We start from the raw sequence: 15,938 nt of genomic DNA on the forward strand, positions 1-15,938 counted from the left end.
CGATTTACTCAGCAAGGAAATGACTGAGCAATTAGATTAATTTCTACAGATTTTGTATTGTAGAATTTGTGGTATTTTTACACCTCAAATCCTGACTTGTTTGTGGCTCCTTCCTCAGGGAGAGGTAAATGACTTAAGCAAGAGCTCTGAGATGAAGATGAAATATATCCGACCCTCCTGTGATTTAGAGTAGAATGATACTTTATTTCTAGGATTATTAAACAAAATGTTCTATTGTGTAAAATCCAATAAGCACTGAAAAAAAATAAAAGAAATTCTGTGAAACACTGCATACGGGAGTAGAAAACACTTACACGCAAATCTGGCCATCAGGCAGTCCCTAAGAGCTTCAGTTGCAATGGCCGTTATGTTTTATTATTTTCCATTATTAAAATGTTTTCTATTAAAGAAAACGGTTAAGATGAAACTGTATTGCCTATCCCACCCTTTCCTGACAGAGCATTCATCAAACTCCATTAAAAAAAAAAAAACAAACAGGCTATAGATGTGTCATTAGAGACCCAATGATGCTTAAAGCTCAGAAATGTCTGAAATGCAGTTTGCTGAAAACACAGCATCAACATTTGTGTATATAGATGTGTTAAATTTGGGGTTTGGGTTTTTCTTGTGACAGTGGTTCTGTGCAACATATATTAAAATTTAAAATATGTTAACAGTTTGTACTTGCAGGAAATGTAGGTCATGTTTTTGTGAACCAAATAATTGTGATTTTAACTTTTCATTTAGTGATCTTTATTTTTGTATATAATTCTCCATGCTTAACCCATTGGAAGATGACTATTTCCACACCTATATAAATACAGCATGCACTGTGAGATTTGGAATGGCTTAAATAGTCAGCAAAGAGGCAGCAAATGACTTCTTAAGCACATATGCGATTTAAACAAATACGTATTTCTAGTGCTATAAATGGCCTCAGTATCTCTCCATGCTTTCTATTGAGGAGGCACAACAAATTCAACCAGCAGCAGCTTCACTCTTTCTGTTGCTGTGCTGTCAGGTTGTGGAAAAGTCTTAGAAGTGCTGAGTGTTGTAACGATGTCTGCAGCATAGTTTTTGCCTTCATGCGTTGGTCCTAACTTGACTGAAAAGTGTGCTTGAACCCACAGGGCGGAGAGACCTCAACTCCCATGAGGAGCTGCATCTCCCCCAGGACATTTTGTAGGCAGCTCCTCAGGGGGAACCTTGCTGAGTTTTCTTGATTAAGATTTTATAATTCCCTTTTGCTATTTTTGTGTGCTGAGGGGCAAAGGAGGGGCTGGAGGCCTTTATGGTATGGACATAACAACCTGACTCAAACAGATACAATATATACTGGACAATAGTGCAAGTGCAAGAAGGTCCAGAGCCATCAACAGGGAGAAAAAATGATGCAGGAAGCTTTCACAAAAGAAGCAGCTCTTAAGGAAAGAGCTGAATGAGGAAATGGAAGTTTTTGGTGCATGATGAGTTGGAGGTTGGTATGTGGCCAGGGTGGAGCAGGAGGCAATCTTCAGAAAGGAGTGGTTATGAGAAAAAAAAGGAGAGGAAGAAAATTCTGGTTTTTTGTCTTTGTATCTGTAGCATCTAATTGGAAAAAAACCCAAACCAAACAAAAAACAACCCAACCCTGTTTCCACAGAAAATATCAAAGTTATATATTTCTTTTTCAAATTTTCAATATTATTGTTTCTGTAGAAGATTCTTTCTTGTAGAAACAAAGGACTTACTTCAATTTACTTAAAAAGAATGAAAACTTTCTAAGGCTTCTTTTCTGTTAAGGACTGTATAAACAAAAAAGCTTTCTATTTTTAACAATAATTGTTTTAAAGTAGTGCTTTAGCACAAGCATATTCTTCACAAAGATCCTTCTATAATTTAAAACATTTTCTGCTGAAGTAATTTCAACTGGTTTATGCTACCAGTAATCTTCATAGAGTTTACATTAATCCACAAACTTTGTATGGTGTGATGAAGCTGATGAGAATCAACAAAGGATAAAGTAGAGTTTTGCAGCCCAGATAAAGAATCCCACTGTTTAATGCCAGCTGCTCAGGAAATGTCAAAAGTAAAGTCAGTTTCAGGTCAAGGGCACTGGGAACAGTCTGTTAGCAAATCCTGAGACAGGCAGCTCCTGTTATTAGTATGAACAGGGATATGATGAGTCCTTTTAAATCCATCCCTGGCCTCCTTCTAGCTTCCCAGACACAAATCCATCCCTCTTGGGCTCACCTCTGTGGGATTGCTGGGAGTTTTTCCAAACATACCCTCTTTGGTCTGCCTAATGTTCCCCATCAGGTTTGCTAAAGGCTGGGATTTCACTGAAGATCCTGCTCCTAGGAGACATGTGGGCTCCGTGCCAGGCCTTGAAAGTGGACAAGTGCTCCTCTTTACTTTTCATGACAGCAAGCATCTTTCTTCACCTCTTGTTTTTCTGACACAGAATTTAATAGTACCATTTCCATCTTGTACACCTTTGCCTTCAAGCACTTTGGTGTGCTTGAACACCAAACTTGTTCTGGAGCACTTAGATGGTGAGTATACCTTGTTTATCACTAGTTAAGGGAGTTGTACCTCTTTGTACAACACTACATTGGCAGGTGAAACTGCTGAAGAGATAGTACTAGCGTGTGGGCAGGTTAATACCTTGATGAACCTTTCTACAGGTAGCCCTTTCATGGGGGACGGGGCACTATTTCGTGTGACTAGGAAGCAGCGGATCTGGTTTAGGAGAACTAACATGATATGTGCTAATACAGCTTGACCTAATGTCCCTAGCAAGGTGCTGCAAAATTAGAAGAGTGTTGACATCCACTCTGGAATGAACAGTAACTTGGTAACTTGGCCCTGTAATGTCAGAGCCATGATAGGCACTTTCTGTACTTGAATTTCCTGTGGATGTCCTGCAGACATGCACCAAATCTGCTGTGAATGCAAGGAATTTTGCAATAATTATTCAGAATTTTGCAAGTTAACAGCATGGTTTGACTCTTTCCTTACTGATGATTTTACCGTCTCTGTGAATTTTCCGGAGTTCCCTAAATGCATATTTAGTCCTTGAATGCTGTGTTTTGTACCAGAGGAAAAACCCTAATATGACACTGCACAATGTGCTTCCTAACACGCGTGCTGGTAACACGCAGTGGGATATGGCTTCTACATTTTTATGATACAGCACTAGGAAACAAACTTCTTTAGTACAAAGTCTGTAAGCTCAGTCAGGGATTGGTCAAACTAATGAGGCTTACTCATTAACAATATACAAGAATGTTGCCACCGTTTTATTGTTTGAATAGTGGATATTAGGAGCTATAGATTGGGAAGTGAGAGCTGAGTGACTCAGACTCTGCTGGTGTCACAGATTTTTTTGCTTCTTAGAGCAAGGCAGAGTTTCAGATTTGGTTCCGTTTGCAGAGTAATTGTCCTTCAAAATGAAGAAAGAATAGCCAACATGATGCCATCTACTAGGGATCCAAACGTTCACCTTCATGGTGATGGGATTTATCTCATCATAGTTAGACATTTACAGAAGAGACATCTACAGCTGATCTAGGGAGCCCAGGCATTGGAGATAAACTGGCCTTTTTTTGCATGTAATTCCTTTGATCTATTTAGTTCTGTCTGCCTTAGGTTGAGACAAACCGATGTCCTGGAGGTATGTGTATTGGGATCGTAAGGCCCAAACCAATATGCCATCACGACCAGTTGTAGTGATGCAGGCTCTTCAGGAAACTCACTTTATGTCTCCTTCAGAAAAGCTCGTTTTGATGTTGAAACATCTCAGCCATGTTGGCCTTTGCTGTCTGGAGCACAATCCTCTTCCACACACAACTTGTTTCTGAGCCGGGAAAGAGCCTTTTCCTGAATGAGCCAAGAACAGTTACTTCAAAGCAACTGGTGACTGGCCTTCCATTCCCATTCCTCATGCAGCAGCTGTTCATAGGATCACTGCAAGTGTAGCCACAGAAATTGCTTTAAAATCAGTGTGGTAGCTGCTTCAGCTTTCCAAGTCAGTTGGCAGCTGACTTGGGAAGCTGAAGCCAGCTGACAGTGAGATGTCTAATATATCTCCAGAAACCACTGTGTATTTGTGGCGATTGCCAAAGTGACCCAGCACATTATTTTGTCCATGTTCTATAGCCAAATAGAACAGGTCAAAATGTTGCCATTTATCCAAAATTCAGATAAAACAATGACATAAGAGGAATAATAGGACTTATCCCATATGCCATAATTGTACTGGATTGCAAATAGCTTCTATTATGTGTGGTCTGGGAAAAAAAAGTCCCATGATGGGTAGGATCTTTCTGGAGAAAGGACCATGATACCAGAATTATGGATGTTTCATAAGGAGTAAGTGCCCATGCTGAAACATAGATATGGTAGCTGGCTGTGTGAATAAAAGTAGCAAGGGATAGTTAATGTGTAATAGCTGATGTTACCCAGCTTATTTGCAAGCAAAAGGCTCCAATTCCCCTTCAGCAAACCCTGTGTAACACAGTGGGCTGCTGCGTTGTGTATTATTTGAGCTTTTCAAGAAGGTCTTGAACTCACAGCTGTTAGCAAAGTTGGCCTGTTTGAATCTGCCTATGCTAGCTTTGAATTTATAGGCATTTTTTTTTGGCAATGATATCAAAACTCATATTGTGATCAATGGAAACAACACTGAGCCTTGTTTTTTAAGAGTAATTTCCTCTAAGGTAAGAAAGCACCATAAGATCATCTAGTATGATAATACAGTCTATTCAGTTTTGTGCAATTCTGGTGCATTTCCAGCGTGATGATTTGAGTTACATTAAAGCATTTATGTCTTCAAGGGTAACAGTTGCATGCTACAGGCATAGAACAGAAAGAACAAGCTATAGTGGCAAGTATGTGTGAGGCCCCAGTGATGATGGAGAGTTTATTAATGGGACATGCCTAATTGATGCAATTAGTGAAAGTAATACCTTCTCCTGCTTTTAACTCATTTCTTTCCAATTTGACCTGAGAAATTCTTTCCAATCTTAAATCTGCCAAACAATATGATTCTGTGCATGTAAGCCAGAAATACAAATGTAGCATCTAGGAACATTTGTCTCTATCTGTTCAGAACACAGATCTAGTGTTATGGCAAGTCTGTAATTTTGCAAAAAAAAACCCCCTTCAAATATGCAAATAGACAGAAAATCCCAATCTGCAGACCCCAAGTCGTCTCCATCTGGCCAGTTGTGCATGAGAGGGAGAGGGAATCCTTCCTACCCTGCCTTGTTCTGAGATTGTATTAAACTCAGTCTTTTAGGAAGGTAGCTGGTATTGAAACCTCTAGTCAGTAGTGAGATCCTCACCTTCACTGATAATCTTTTAGTGTTTAATTACCCTGTCTGCAAGAAAATTACATCTTGTTTCAAGGCTGAATTTGTCTAACTTCATCTTTCAGCCATTCAATCTTGTTCAAGCTTTTGTCAACAAGATTGAAAGCCCTTTATTAGCTATCTTTTCCACCAGTAAATACCTATATAAACTGATAGAGTCATTCTAGAACTTACTTGAAGTTCTGTTTCTAAAAAGCATTTCCCAACTCTTGCTCTCCCCACATCTCCCTGACAGAGCTTCCTTTCTTCTGTGTGCTGCATGGTCAGAGACCAACCCTGTCTTCTAGCAAGTGATGAGGAAAGAAGAAGTTGTCTAAGAAAGAAAGAGAAGAGCTTCAAAAGGAATTGCTTGATGATTGTTCCTGTATTTGGAAGAGACATTTTCTCTTGAAAAGCAAATCTCTGCTAAACATTCCCAGCCTGTCCTCAAGCAGACTGTTAGCTCATTTCTTAGGTACTGATGCTAAAAATTTGCAAAGCAATGCCCTGTCCTGGACCACATCTGACATAAATCAGTCAAGCTCCAGTGAAGTCAGTTTCTACAGTGAAGCTATTGCGCTTTATATCATTTGAGGGTGTAGAAAGTGCTTTACAAAGAGGCATGTGGATGATAAGGAACATTGGCTAAAGCAGAGATAACCTGCAGCATCCTGTATCCTGCTCTGTGTCCTTAATTCTCCTATTATCAGTAAAAATACAGGGCCCTCCAAACCTTCGATGCAGAGCAGAGTCACAGTGAAATCATAGAAAAGCCCAGCCACTTAACTTAGCAACTCCATGTTAAACATAAAGGAACAGTAAAAATTTCACTACTGACTTCTGTCAAGAAGTCTACTTTGTCACCCTACCCATACAGTTATTAATGTCTTTAATTAGCATTTCACTTTTACATTACGAAAACATCAAGACAGACCTGTCAATTTAGGACACCACTAGATCAAGACAAAACTGTGATGCAGTCCCCATCCCAGCAAGCTTGTGGGACTGTAACATAAGCTGACTAGCTGACCAGATCAAAGCATTTTGTGTAGAAGGAATGAGGGATCCGAAATAAGAAGGTGAGTACAGCTCTTCCCCAAGGAGGAACCATGATCAGAGTTCAACATTTACCAGTGGTGTAGTTCCTGTGTGTACCCTATGGGGGTAAGTTCTGCAGCAGTGATTTATTTCCAATGTCTTCATTTTTTTTTTCTCTCAGGATGGAAAAAATATTTTAAATTACAGCTATAGCACAGAAGAGAGAATTTAACTAAAGCAGAAATATGAGTCATGAAAATGTTTGTGCCTTATTTTCAGGGTAATAACTAAACACCTGCTAAATTACATTTTAAAAAATTACCCAGTATTTCACAGTGAGTTTTATCCTTTTGTTTGTTATTTTCTCTCTTAAGCCCCACTCTCGCTCATTGATCTGTGTGGGAAGATTGTCTTATCCATGCTGAGCTCCAAAACTCAGCAGAGCTCTGCGTGTACTGATGCTCTGCCCATGCGGGGCTGATGGCAGGACAAGGACTGAGGTTTGTGCAACGGGGACCGTGGTTCTCGAGGCGTTTAGGCGGAGCCCTGACATAGCACTGGGTGCACCGACACAACATGAGAGAAGAGATCATTACCCAGAAAAACCAGATTTTTTTTGAAAGCATGTGCAACAGAAATAAGAGATTAAAAGTGACTCATCCGTGTTGATTCTGTCTAACCTTTGATTTCCCACATGTTGCTGTTCTCTTCTGTTAGCAACTTCAGTGTAGCAAAAGTGTCTCACTGAGGAGCAGAATGCTGTAGATGGGCATTATCTCCCCTGAGATGTGGAGTTGTGTATTTGGTTACTGAGCCTCTTGGGAACACGGTGGAGGGCTCATGCTCAGTTGTCTGTTTTGCTTTTTACGATTTCTTTAGTTGTTTTTCATTCTGGCACTGAGTGGGCAGACAAGACTCTTGAACAATCTGTAATTACATAGTGTCACAGTTGATGAGGTTACAAAGGAGTAAATATGTAGTTGGTATTAGAGAGGATATTTTTAACAATACTCACTCTACATCTAATAGAGTGCATCTGTGTCCTCTGTGGGCACTCTGCCTTGGATAATATAAAAGGAGAGCAATGGGGAAGAGAGCAGCATAATAATATCTGCATAGTCTTCAGCGGAATCAGTGTCTGCAAATAAACACTTGACATTTGAACTCTTTCATACCAGTGCTGCTCCTATTAGTGCCAGTGGCATCTTTGCCCTTGAATAGGAATAGAATTGAATTATGAAAGTTGAATCTGTTATGACAAGAGAGGTGAAAGTTCCCCAGTGTGACCTGATAGTCAAAGAGAAGAGCTTTACTAGACCATCATGTCAGTAATTCTTGACTGTGTCTCAGGCAGGCATGACAACTCTCCCTTATTTTTGGCTCACAAGAAGCGAACAACAATCGATATTCTGTTGTAATGTGGGTCACAGCGCAGAAGAGAATAAAATAGTTTCATCAGCTTGCCTATGTTGAGTTTACCTGCTGTGTTTATACTTCTGCTAACCAAATTTTGGCATCTTGGTGATACAGAGCAGCTTGTTTTGGACAGTATGACATGTCTAAAGCCATGAAATCATATTGTATTTATACCACTCAGAGCTGAGGGAACTAACCTTTTAAAGAATCAAGGGCCAATTTTATTTTATGATGGCCAAGTGAAAAGATTTGTTGAAAGGCTGTTGCATACTGATGCATATTCCATGGCTGAAGCAGTTACTAGACACAGTTTTGGTCATCTTTATTATTTGTGCTCCAACAGTACCTATGAATTCATGTGTCTCGTCCAAACATGTAGAGTGACATTACTTGAAAGTCCATCATTTCCAGCTTTCAGGACAGATGTGAGAACAACAAGACTGACTTCCATGAAACAGTCAGTTCACCTCAGGTGTTGCTCGAGTCGTACAAGCGGAGGGTGTGACTCAGGCTGTTGGGAACATCCCCCCACCTCTCAGCTTTAGTATTCAAGGTATTGCAAGCATACTGATAGTCAGCAACAACATACCTTCCCCTGCACATTGCAATGAAATGACAGGATTTCCCTGTGTATGGGGATATTATTCTCTGGCTTTTATTCCAGCAGTAAAGGAAAAAGCACTTTAAAAAATACCTTTAGGAAAATAAAGACAAAGCTAAGGAAAGGCAGCAGTACACTGGACAAAAGTGCAGACCTGCACTATTTTCTAGTAATTTGCTGAATTCCTGAAGAAATTGCTAACAATTTGTTTTCATTTTCCTTGCCTTGCTCTGTCTCTCTTCCTCAAATCCTGATGACTTTCAGCATCTGACAATAGCCCCACCTACACAATACAGCAGAGATGATTTAAGAAATAAGGGGAGTGCTTAGGTGATCTGCTTCTTGAGGAGCCTGCTAAGAGCCATCTTCCATGTGAATGGGAGAAGTCAGGTGCAGCATAGGAGAAATCCAACAGAGCTAACTGGCTTTTTTCCCCCCTTTCCTCTAGCCACAGGAGTGTACTGAAGCAATCTCAGTCCCCCAGTGTGGAGGGATTGCCCCTTCCCCCAGCATGAAGGGTTATTTGTGACTTCTTTTTGTCTGCTCTTTACTCTGGTTTCACTGTCTTGAGGTTTTCCCTCTCTCATTTGAACAGTGTTGCTCTGTTTTTGGCAGCAATGTGTGCAGGAGAGAGCAGAGCCAGGCCTGCTTTCATTTAAAAGGCAGAAAGAAAACAGTCCTTTTCCCTTTGTCTTTAGAGTATTTTGTGGGATCTCTGCCTGACTCGCACCGTTCTCTTTCTCCGCCGCTGCTCCTCCTTTGGTCTGCCCACTCAAATGCTCCTCTCGCTACTCTTTCCCCCCTCTTGTCATGTAAAACCTCAGCATCCAGGTAATGAATGCCATCTCACCTCTTTCTCTTTACTCATATTTCTGCGAGGTGAATGAACCCGCCGACAATGGAAGGAGGAGATAAGAAATCCCCCATGGAAATATCACAGATACTTAAAATAATTTGGAGCAAAAATCCCCGCAGGTTTATTGAAAACACCCTCTCTCGACACACACAGATTTATTTCTCTGCTTTACTGCATTTTGCTTACGTCAAGAGCTGGATCGCTCCTGTACAGCCCCCTCACCAGGCAGATAATTGCTACATATTCTTTTGTATTGCTGCCACCACCTCCACCATCGGGCGCTTTCTCAAACAATCGCCTGTGCAGCCTCAGAGCAATCCATCTCTCCGCAGACAGTAGGATAACTGTGCTTTGATATTAGGGGTCTCCCAGGAGCAGGTGGGAGTCTTGCCTCTTTTCTTGAAAATCAAATGAAGTAAATACTGTGCATTTCTCCTTCCTTTTCCAGATCATTAGCAAAGATGTTAAATAAAACCCGGCTAGCTCTGTGACAGCTCCAGCCTCTCCTCGATGGTATCTCGTTGGCCGTCACTTCCACGCAGACACGCCGACCTGATGCAGTGTCATTTATCATTACCTTTTGTTTACAGCCACTCAGCCAGTTGTCACTCTGTGTGACAATGCCCGTATTCAAGCCAATATGAATTAATTTTTCAAGAAAGACTTTCTGAGAGTAAAGCTTATGCCTCACTAAGGATCCAGCTATACTGCGTAACTGGCAAGACCTTTTCCTTCACTGTCACCCATTATATTTCTGATTAAACAAATCATAGCACAGCCTGGCCTTCCTGTTCTTGTTCTTTACTGCTCAGGGTTTCTTCCACATGCTCATGCTTATCTTTTCAGCTGGATATTCATTAAATTCTATTGCTATATGTTTAGGCAATAACAATTTTTAGGCTTTCTTTGATTTCTTCCACCTGTCTTCAGCTCCTAAAGGCTCGTTTCCTACTCAGCTCCCTGAACATGGGTCTGTCAGACTCCATCGCCTGCAGGCAGCTGGAGACCCCTGCAGTGCCAGGCCTAACCACAGACCCCAATTTTTGTCCTAGGAGAAGGATGCCTCTGACAAACATGCTATCATTATATGTGAGGCAGGAAATATTCAGCTTTTTGTAGGTCACAGTAGCCACAACAGTGGATCTTGGTTTTGAGCTTCCTTTTCTACCCTTCCCTTTTCCCTTGCTACTCAGTGAAGGTGGGTGGAGAACAGCCAGATGCAGGGGCAGCATCCCAGAGAGAACTGGGCCACATCTCATTCTCCCTCCACTCCCTGCGCTGGTGTGGCAGCATGCAGGTAACAGCCTCTTTGCCACGGCTGTGGATGAAGGCAGGAGGACGTGCTCACCTCCTGGGTTGGCTGAGTTGTCTTCTGGACGTAGGCAAAGCTGGATGGAGAAAACCTGCAAGGAGTTGTTGGCTGTGGTGCAGGTCAGAAGCACATTCAGCAAAATAGTTTGCTATGCGGAGGACAAGTAATGACTCACCTTTCACTTATTTCCTATCCTTCATACATTCATTGCCAAAGTAAATTTACCATTTCCCAGTACTAATGCAGCCCAAGTACCATTTATTGTGTGTGTATTCGCTTCCCTATTGTCTCCTACCCCAACAGAACAAAATATGTAATTGCAGAGAAAAGATTGAGGCACTAGGGACATACCTTAAACCTCCTCCAATCTGTTTACAACTTCAAAATTACAACAGGAACCAGATGCTGGGCCCGAAAGACAGAGCTAGATGAACTATTTTATGCAAAATTTCTAGTGAAGCAGGAAGATACCATCCTACCAAATATTGACTTCAAAACAAATTTTATCTCACTGAGGTTTTTTTTTTTTCTAATTTCATAGAAAGCATGCTTCTTTTTAATACTGTCAGGGTGGTATACTCTATTTTTTAAATGGAAAGTACATTTCAGCTAGAAATGGCATGACAGTTTGTTTAGAAAAAAAATTAATTTCTTAACATCAAAAGGAAAATAAATTATTTCAGTATGTGAAGCATTTTGTTTTATCTGAGACAATGATTTTAAAAATATTTCTCTGTTTGCTGATAACTAGCAAACCAGTTTGGAATGAGACGCAGTTATTTCAATGACGTTTTTCCAGAGCCGCTAGTGAGATAAAAATCCATTATCTGTAAAGCTCAGAGTAGATATTCCCAGTAATGAGTGTTATGTTGAAAGCATCTTACGATCTTTAGATGGTAGATACAGTGCACTTATATAGAGAGAGTATATATATATATGTACGCATGTGTTTATGTATATATACACATATATGAATGTGTGAGTGCACATCTGTAAAAAAACAAATACATTGTACCATGGCAATTTTGCCCTGAAATATAGTAGCTCAATATAGCTTAAGGAGAGGCATGCAGTCTGTGTTATTACAGATATTATTTCTTTACAACTTTGGACCCAGTCCAAAATTTAAGCACGTACTTATGTTTGAGTACATCAGTAATTGCACTGAGCTTTACTTGAAAGTTTTCCTTAAGTCTTTCCCAGAAGTCTTCCTTGAATATATGGTGTGGGATTTTGTTACTAACCTTTTTAACAGTCCCCAATATGCCTCATTTTTTTTCTGTTTTGGAAACCACCACAACACGACACATGTATGCAGCTTAAACTTGTGAGCTGTATGTGCTAAGTATTTGAATCCCAGCTTTTCTTTGGTTCCCTTAAACAGGGCCACTTCTAAGAGCAGACAAAACAAGCAGGGCTGTAGCGTGCTGTATAAAAGTCACAGCCCAGAGCCTTGGAGAGCAGATCTGCCACTGCTACCGATGGTGTACAAGGTGTTGAGGGCAACTGCTAGTTGGGGTAAGAGAGAGACAGCGCTTGGAGATGGTGTGCTTGCTGCCATCCCTGGCAACATCAGGATTGGTAAATTCAGCTCCAAGCCTTCTACGGTGGGCATAGATCCAGCAACCTGGCCCTGATCCTTCATCCTCAAGACCAAATCTCAGTTTTGCCTGTCCCCTGAGTCAGATTGAGCCGCCTTTGCCTTTATGTACGGATAGCATGTGTCGAGCAAGAGGTGCATGAAGACCAGCACAACCTGCTCAGTGGTGCTTAACGTGAATGCTCCATCCGGGCGCAGGTGCCACTTCGTTCTGTAGGTGACTGGAAAGCAAGTGAAAACAAGCAGACCAGCCTTCAGCTGCGCAGAGCTACAGACCAGGTCCCCAGTGCTCAGCTCCCCACTGATGGACAGAAACGCGTTGCGGAGTCAGTGTAGCATAGTTTGTTTAATGCTGCAATATGTTAATGCATACTGGAGAGCCATTAGCATGAGAATCTTAGATATAAAATATAACAAACCACAAAATTCAATGTTTTGTAGGGATGTGTACTCTGAAGTCATAAGCACATATTTTTTTTTTTGGTCAAGTTTCAGCCCAAAGCAAATTTTCTCAGCTAAGTAGCTCTTTAATCTATCTATCCACAAATATAGATATTTGTTTTTAATAAAATTTGTTCATATTTACCAGACACATAATGGCACTGTTATTTTTACCCAGGGTGCATGCTTTACCTATTAAATGTTACACAACCTTTCTAAAACCAGATTAAGCAAAAACATTAGCATCAATCCTTTGAATGAAGGTGCTATTAAGAAAACGAAGATGTTTTCAAACACTAGAGTGAATGGAAAAATATTGCTGCCTTGACTGTCAGATATTTCTTTCCTATTGAAGTTAAGTGGGTTAAATTAAGTGATTAATTAACTATGTATCTGCACAATTAGGTGAGCATTTTTATTCTGTTTAACTTATATGTTTATTTCTAGCTTGGGAAGAAAGAAGCCGTAACAAAACAAAGGGAGGAACATCTACTAGAATTAGACATTCCCAATAGCACTATTGTACTAGGGATTTTACTGTCATTGCCATTGTAGCATTGTTAATTCATTTGATTTATATCTCAGGCATGAAAATTTGCTCCACAGTGAAATTTCTCAGTTAGAGGAAATTTTGCTAGATATTATTTACGGTTATTTTTAGACTAGAAAACTGTAACAACGTCTAGCAAAAATAACTGCCTTTGTTGAAGGTTTTCTGAGTTTCTTGTTATAAGCTGACTTGGCTCCGTCTGTCACTGAGGTGCCATTTCCAAAATCAACTCCTGAGCTGCTGCCTGGACTTTTATCCATGGTGTGCATGAGAGTGAGTAAAGGTGGGTGCTGCTTTGCAGCTAAGGAACTGCTCAGGTGCCCGAGCCAGTCTGCGGCAAAAGCAGCGATCACACGTTCAGTTTCCTCAGTCCCCCTTCCAAGTGGCTGTGGATGTCCGTAAGCCTGCCGCTAACGTTCAGTGGAAGAAGGGCACCTATGGCTTCTTCTTGCAGGGCAAAACTCTCTCCTTCCACCCTTTGGACTGCCCCCCATAACCGCAGCTAGGCACAGTCTTGTGCTGGATTTCTTGTCGGATTCCTCCCACATGGTGAAACCAGAAGTGCTTTTCAGCGCTGCTGTTCGCCAAACCTCCTTTCCAAGATGATTTTTATTTTGGTCCCTGCCAGAATCACAGTCACTGGCTGGTACAAATGCTGTAAATGGACTAATGTGGGCCCAGCAAGCGCTGGGCCTACTGCTTTGAGCTGCGCCTTTGAAAATAATGAGCTGGATTGTCAGAGCCCTCGGTCAGCAAGGCGAGAGAATGAGAACCCCGCTGCTCCCCTGCTCAGTTTGCAACTCCAGCTGCCAGCAGTGGCAACTATTCAACTGAAATTCCCTCCAGTGAGAAAGGTCTTTGGCAACATGGAAATGTTGGGATTTTATTTTTCCCTCCCCTGTAACTTTTGTTTTTTGGCATCAGCTGCCTTGTGTCTTCATACAAAAGCTCTTTTTTCTTTTTCTTTTTCTTTTTTAAGCTGACATTTTGATTCTGCTTTAATTAAACCACTTTGGAAGCAGCATGACTGTTTTGGAATGAGTTGCACTGGTACAAGTTTTGTGCGGAGGCATCTCTATTTCAGAGTGACTACATCCCTTCTGACAGTCCTCCCACAGCTAGCCCACCTTCCCTTGCTTCAGGCCTCCATCAGTCTGGTTATTTTTTTACCTGCATGAACCCTACTGCTCTCCAAGCATCCTAACCAGATGTCACAGGGTAGTTTACGTGCCGAGAGGCAATTGCTTTTGCTCATTTGCTTTTGTGCTTGCCTGACACCCCTCTTGCTTCTTTCCCCCTCCTCCCCTCTTCCACTCCGTTCCTGACCCGGTGGGGATGTCGTCCCACAGGATTTCTCAGGATTTTTTTCTCTCCCAGGAGAAGAGCATGTCCAGTCCTCACTAATGCTTTGCTGTGACCTACCAGCAGCTGGGGCAGAGCATGAAGGAGGAAAGCGATTGTGGGGACAAGGGCCAGCACCCTACTACATCCAAGGAACATGGGTAACATTACCACAATACAAAGGTGCTCTCTTACTACTCTCTCTATCTGAAGTTCTGCACCTGATTTTGCAAAATTATAAGTGGGTATCAATAGTGGTCATTATAAGATCAGTGATTCTGGTTTTTGCTGTTTCCCTTCAAGCCCGCGCCCATCCTGCCCTGCTCGTATGGTGCTCTGACAGCTTTATGCTTTTAATAGCTTTGTTTTGTTTGAAGAGTTTAATTTTGCATTAGTTGGCCAAATGTCCCACCTTTTCCACATGTCCATATGCTTTCCCTTTGTTGTGCCTATTTAATCACTTTTCTGCTTTTTCCTTGTCTTCCCTCTCCACTGAGTGCTGTAGCCATCAAAGTATCAGTGTTTTGCCTGCCATGTTTAGCAGGCTAGAAAAACTCTGATTCAAAAACACCATGAGTGAACACTCTCCTAGATTTTTAACTACATTTATAGTAGACGAGGTAAATTGCCAAAATTAAAGCATGACAACATTACAAAAATCTGTGGAGATGATACCACAGAAATTCCTAGACAACCCTCTCTTGTAACTTCACTTCCAAGCCCATGAGCTCATCCCCACCAGTATTTTCTGCTTGGGGCGCATGCCTTAGTGTGGAAAGCGTGATTACAAGGAATTCTTGGCTATTTTTAGTCAGATCCTTGGAATTTTTAACAATTCAGATTTCAATCTATTAATATAAAATCTGTTTTTTTTTTACAAGTCCACTTTTATGATTGAAAAACATACGGGAGAGGATTTAAACAAAGTGAATTAGTAGTCAGTTTCAGTGCCTGGATTATAGAATAATATGTAGCCTTCTCGTGAGGCTATGTTCATTCAGTGTTTCCTTCTCACCCCAGCAAGTCCTTTCTGAGCACTACTCTGGTACATCAGTGTTGCTCCATTTCCAAGTCTTTTAGAGGCTTTTAAAGCATTATCCATTTCTGTTTTGCACTCCAACGTTTCAGAAAAGCATCTACTTACAGAAAGGAAATCCGTGGAGGTTAAGAAATAATTACAAATCTGAGTAGAACTATTATAATTACAATTATTTCTACCCTGTGCTGTTGGTTAGTGGTTTGAAAATTGAGCCCACTTGGACAAATTAAATGAAATGCAGGAGGAAAACTATTGGGAAGTGATTAGCCGGTCCCTGTGTCATAGAAGTCCTGTAGTGCACTACTAGGAAATTCATAGCATCCCCAGAGCCAAATGGCCAAATGCTGGATCACAGAATATCTTCCTAGGACACTGCACAGTTACCATGAAAAAATCCAACGCTACAACAAA

Source organism: Chlamydotis macqueenii, chromosome 2 (genome assembly GCF_036417535.1).
Source record: "Chlamydotis macqueenii isolate bChlMac1 chromosome 2, bChlMac1.mat, whole genome shotgun sequence".
In the NCBI taxonomy this organism is placed as follows: Eukaryota; Metazoa; Chordata; class Aves; order Otidiformes; family Otididae; genus Chlamydotis; species Chlamydotis macqueenii.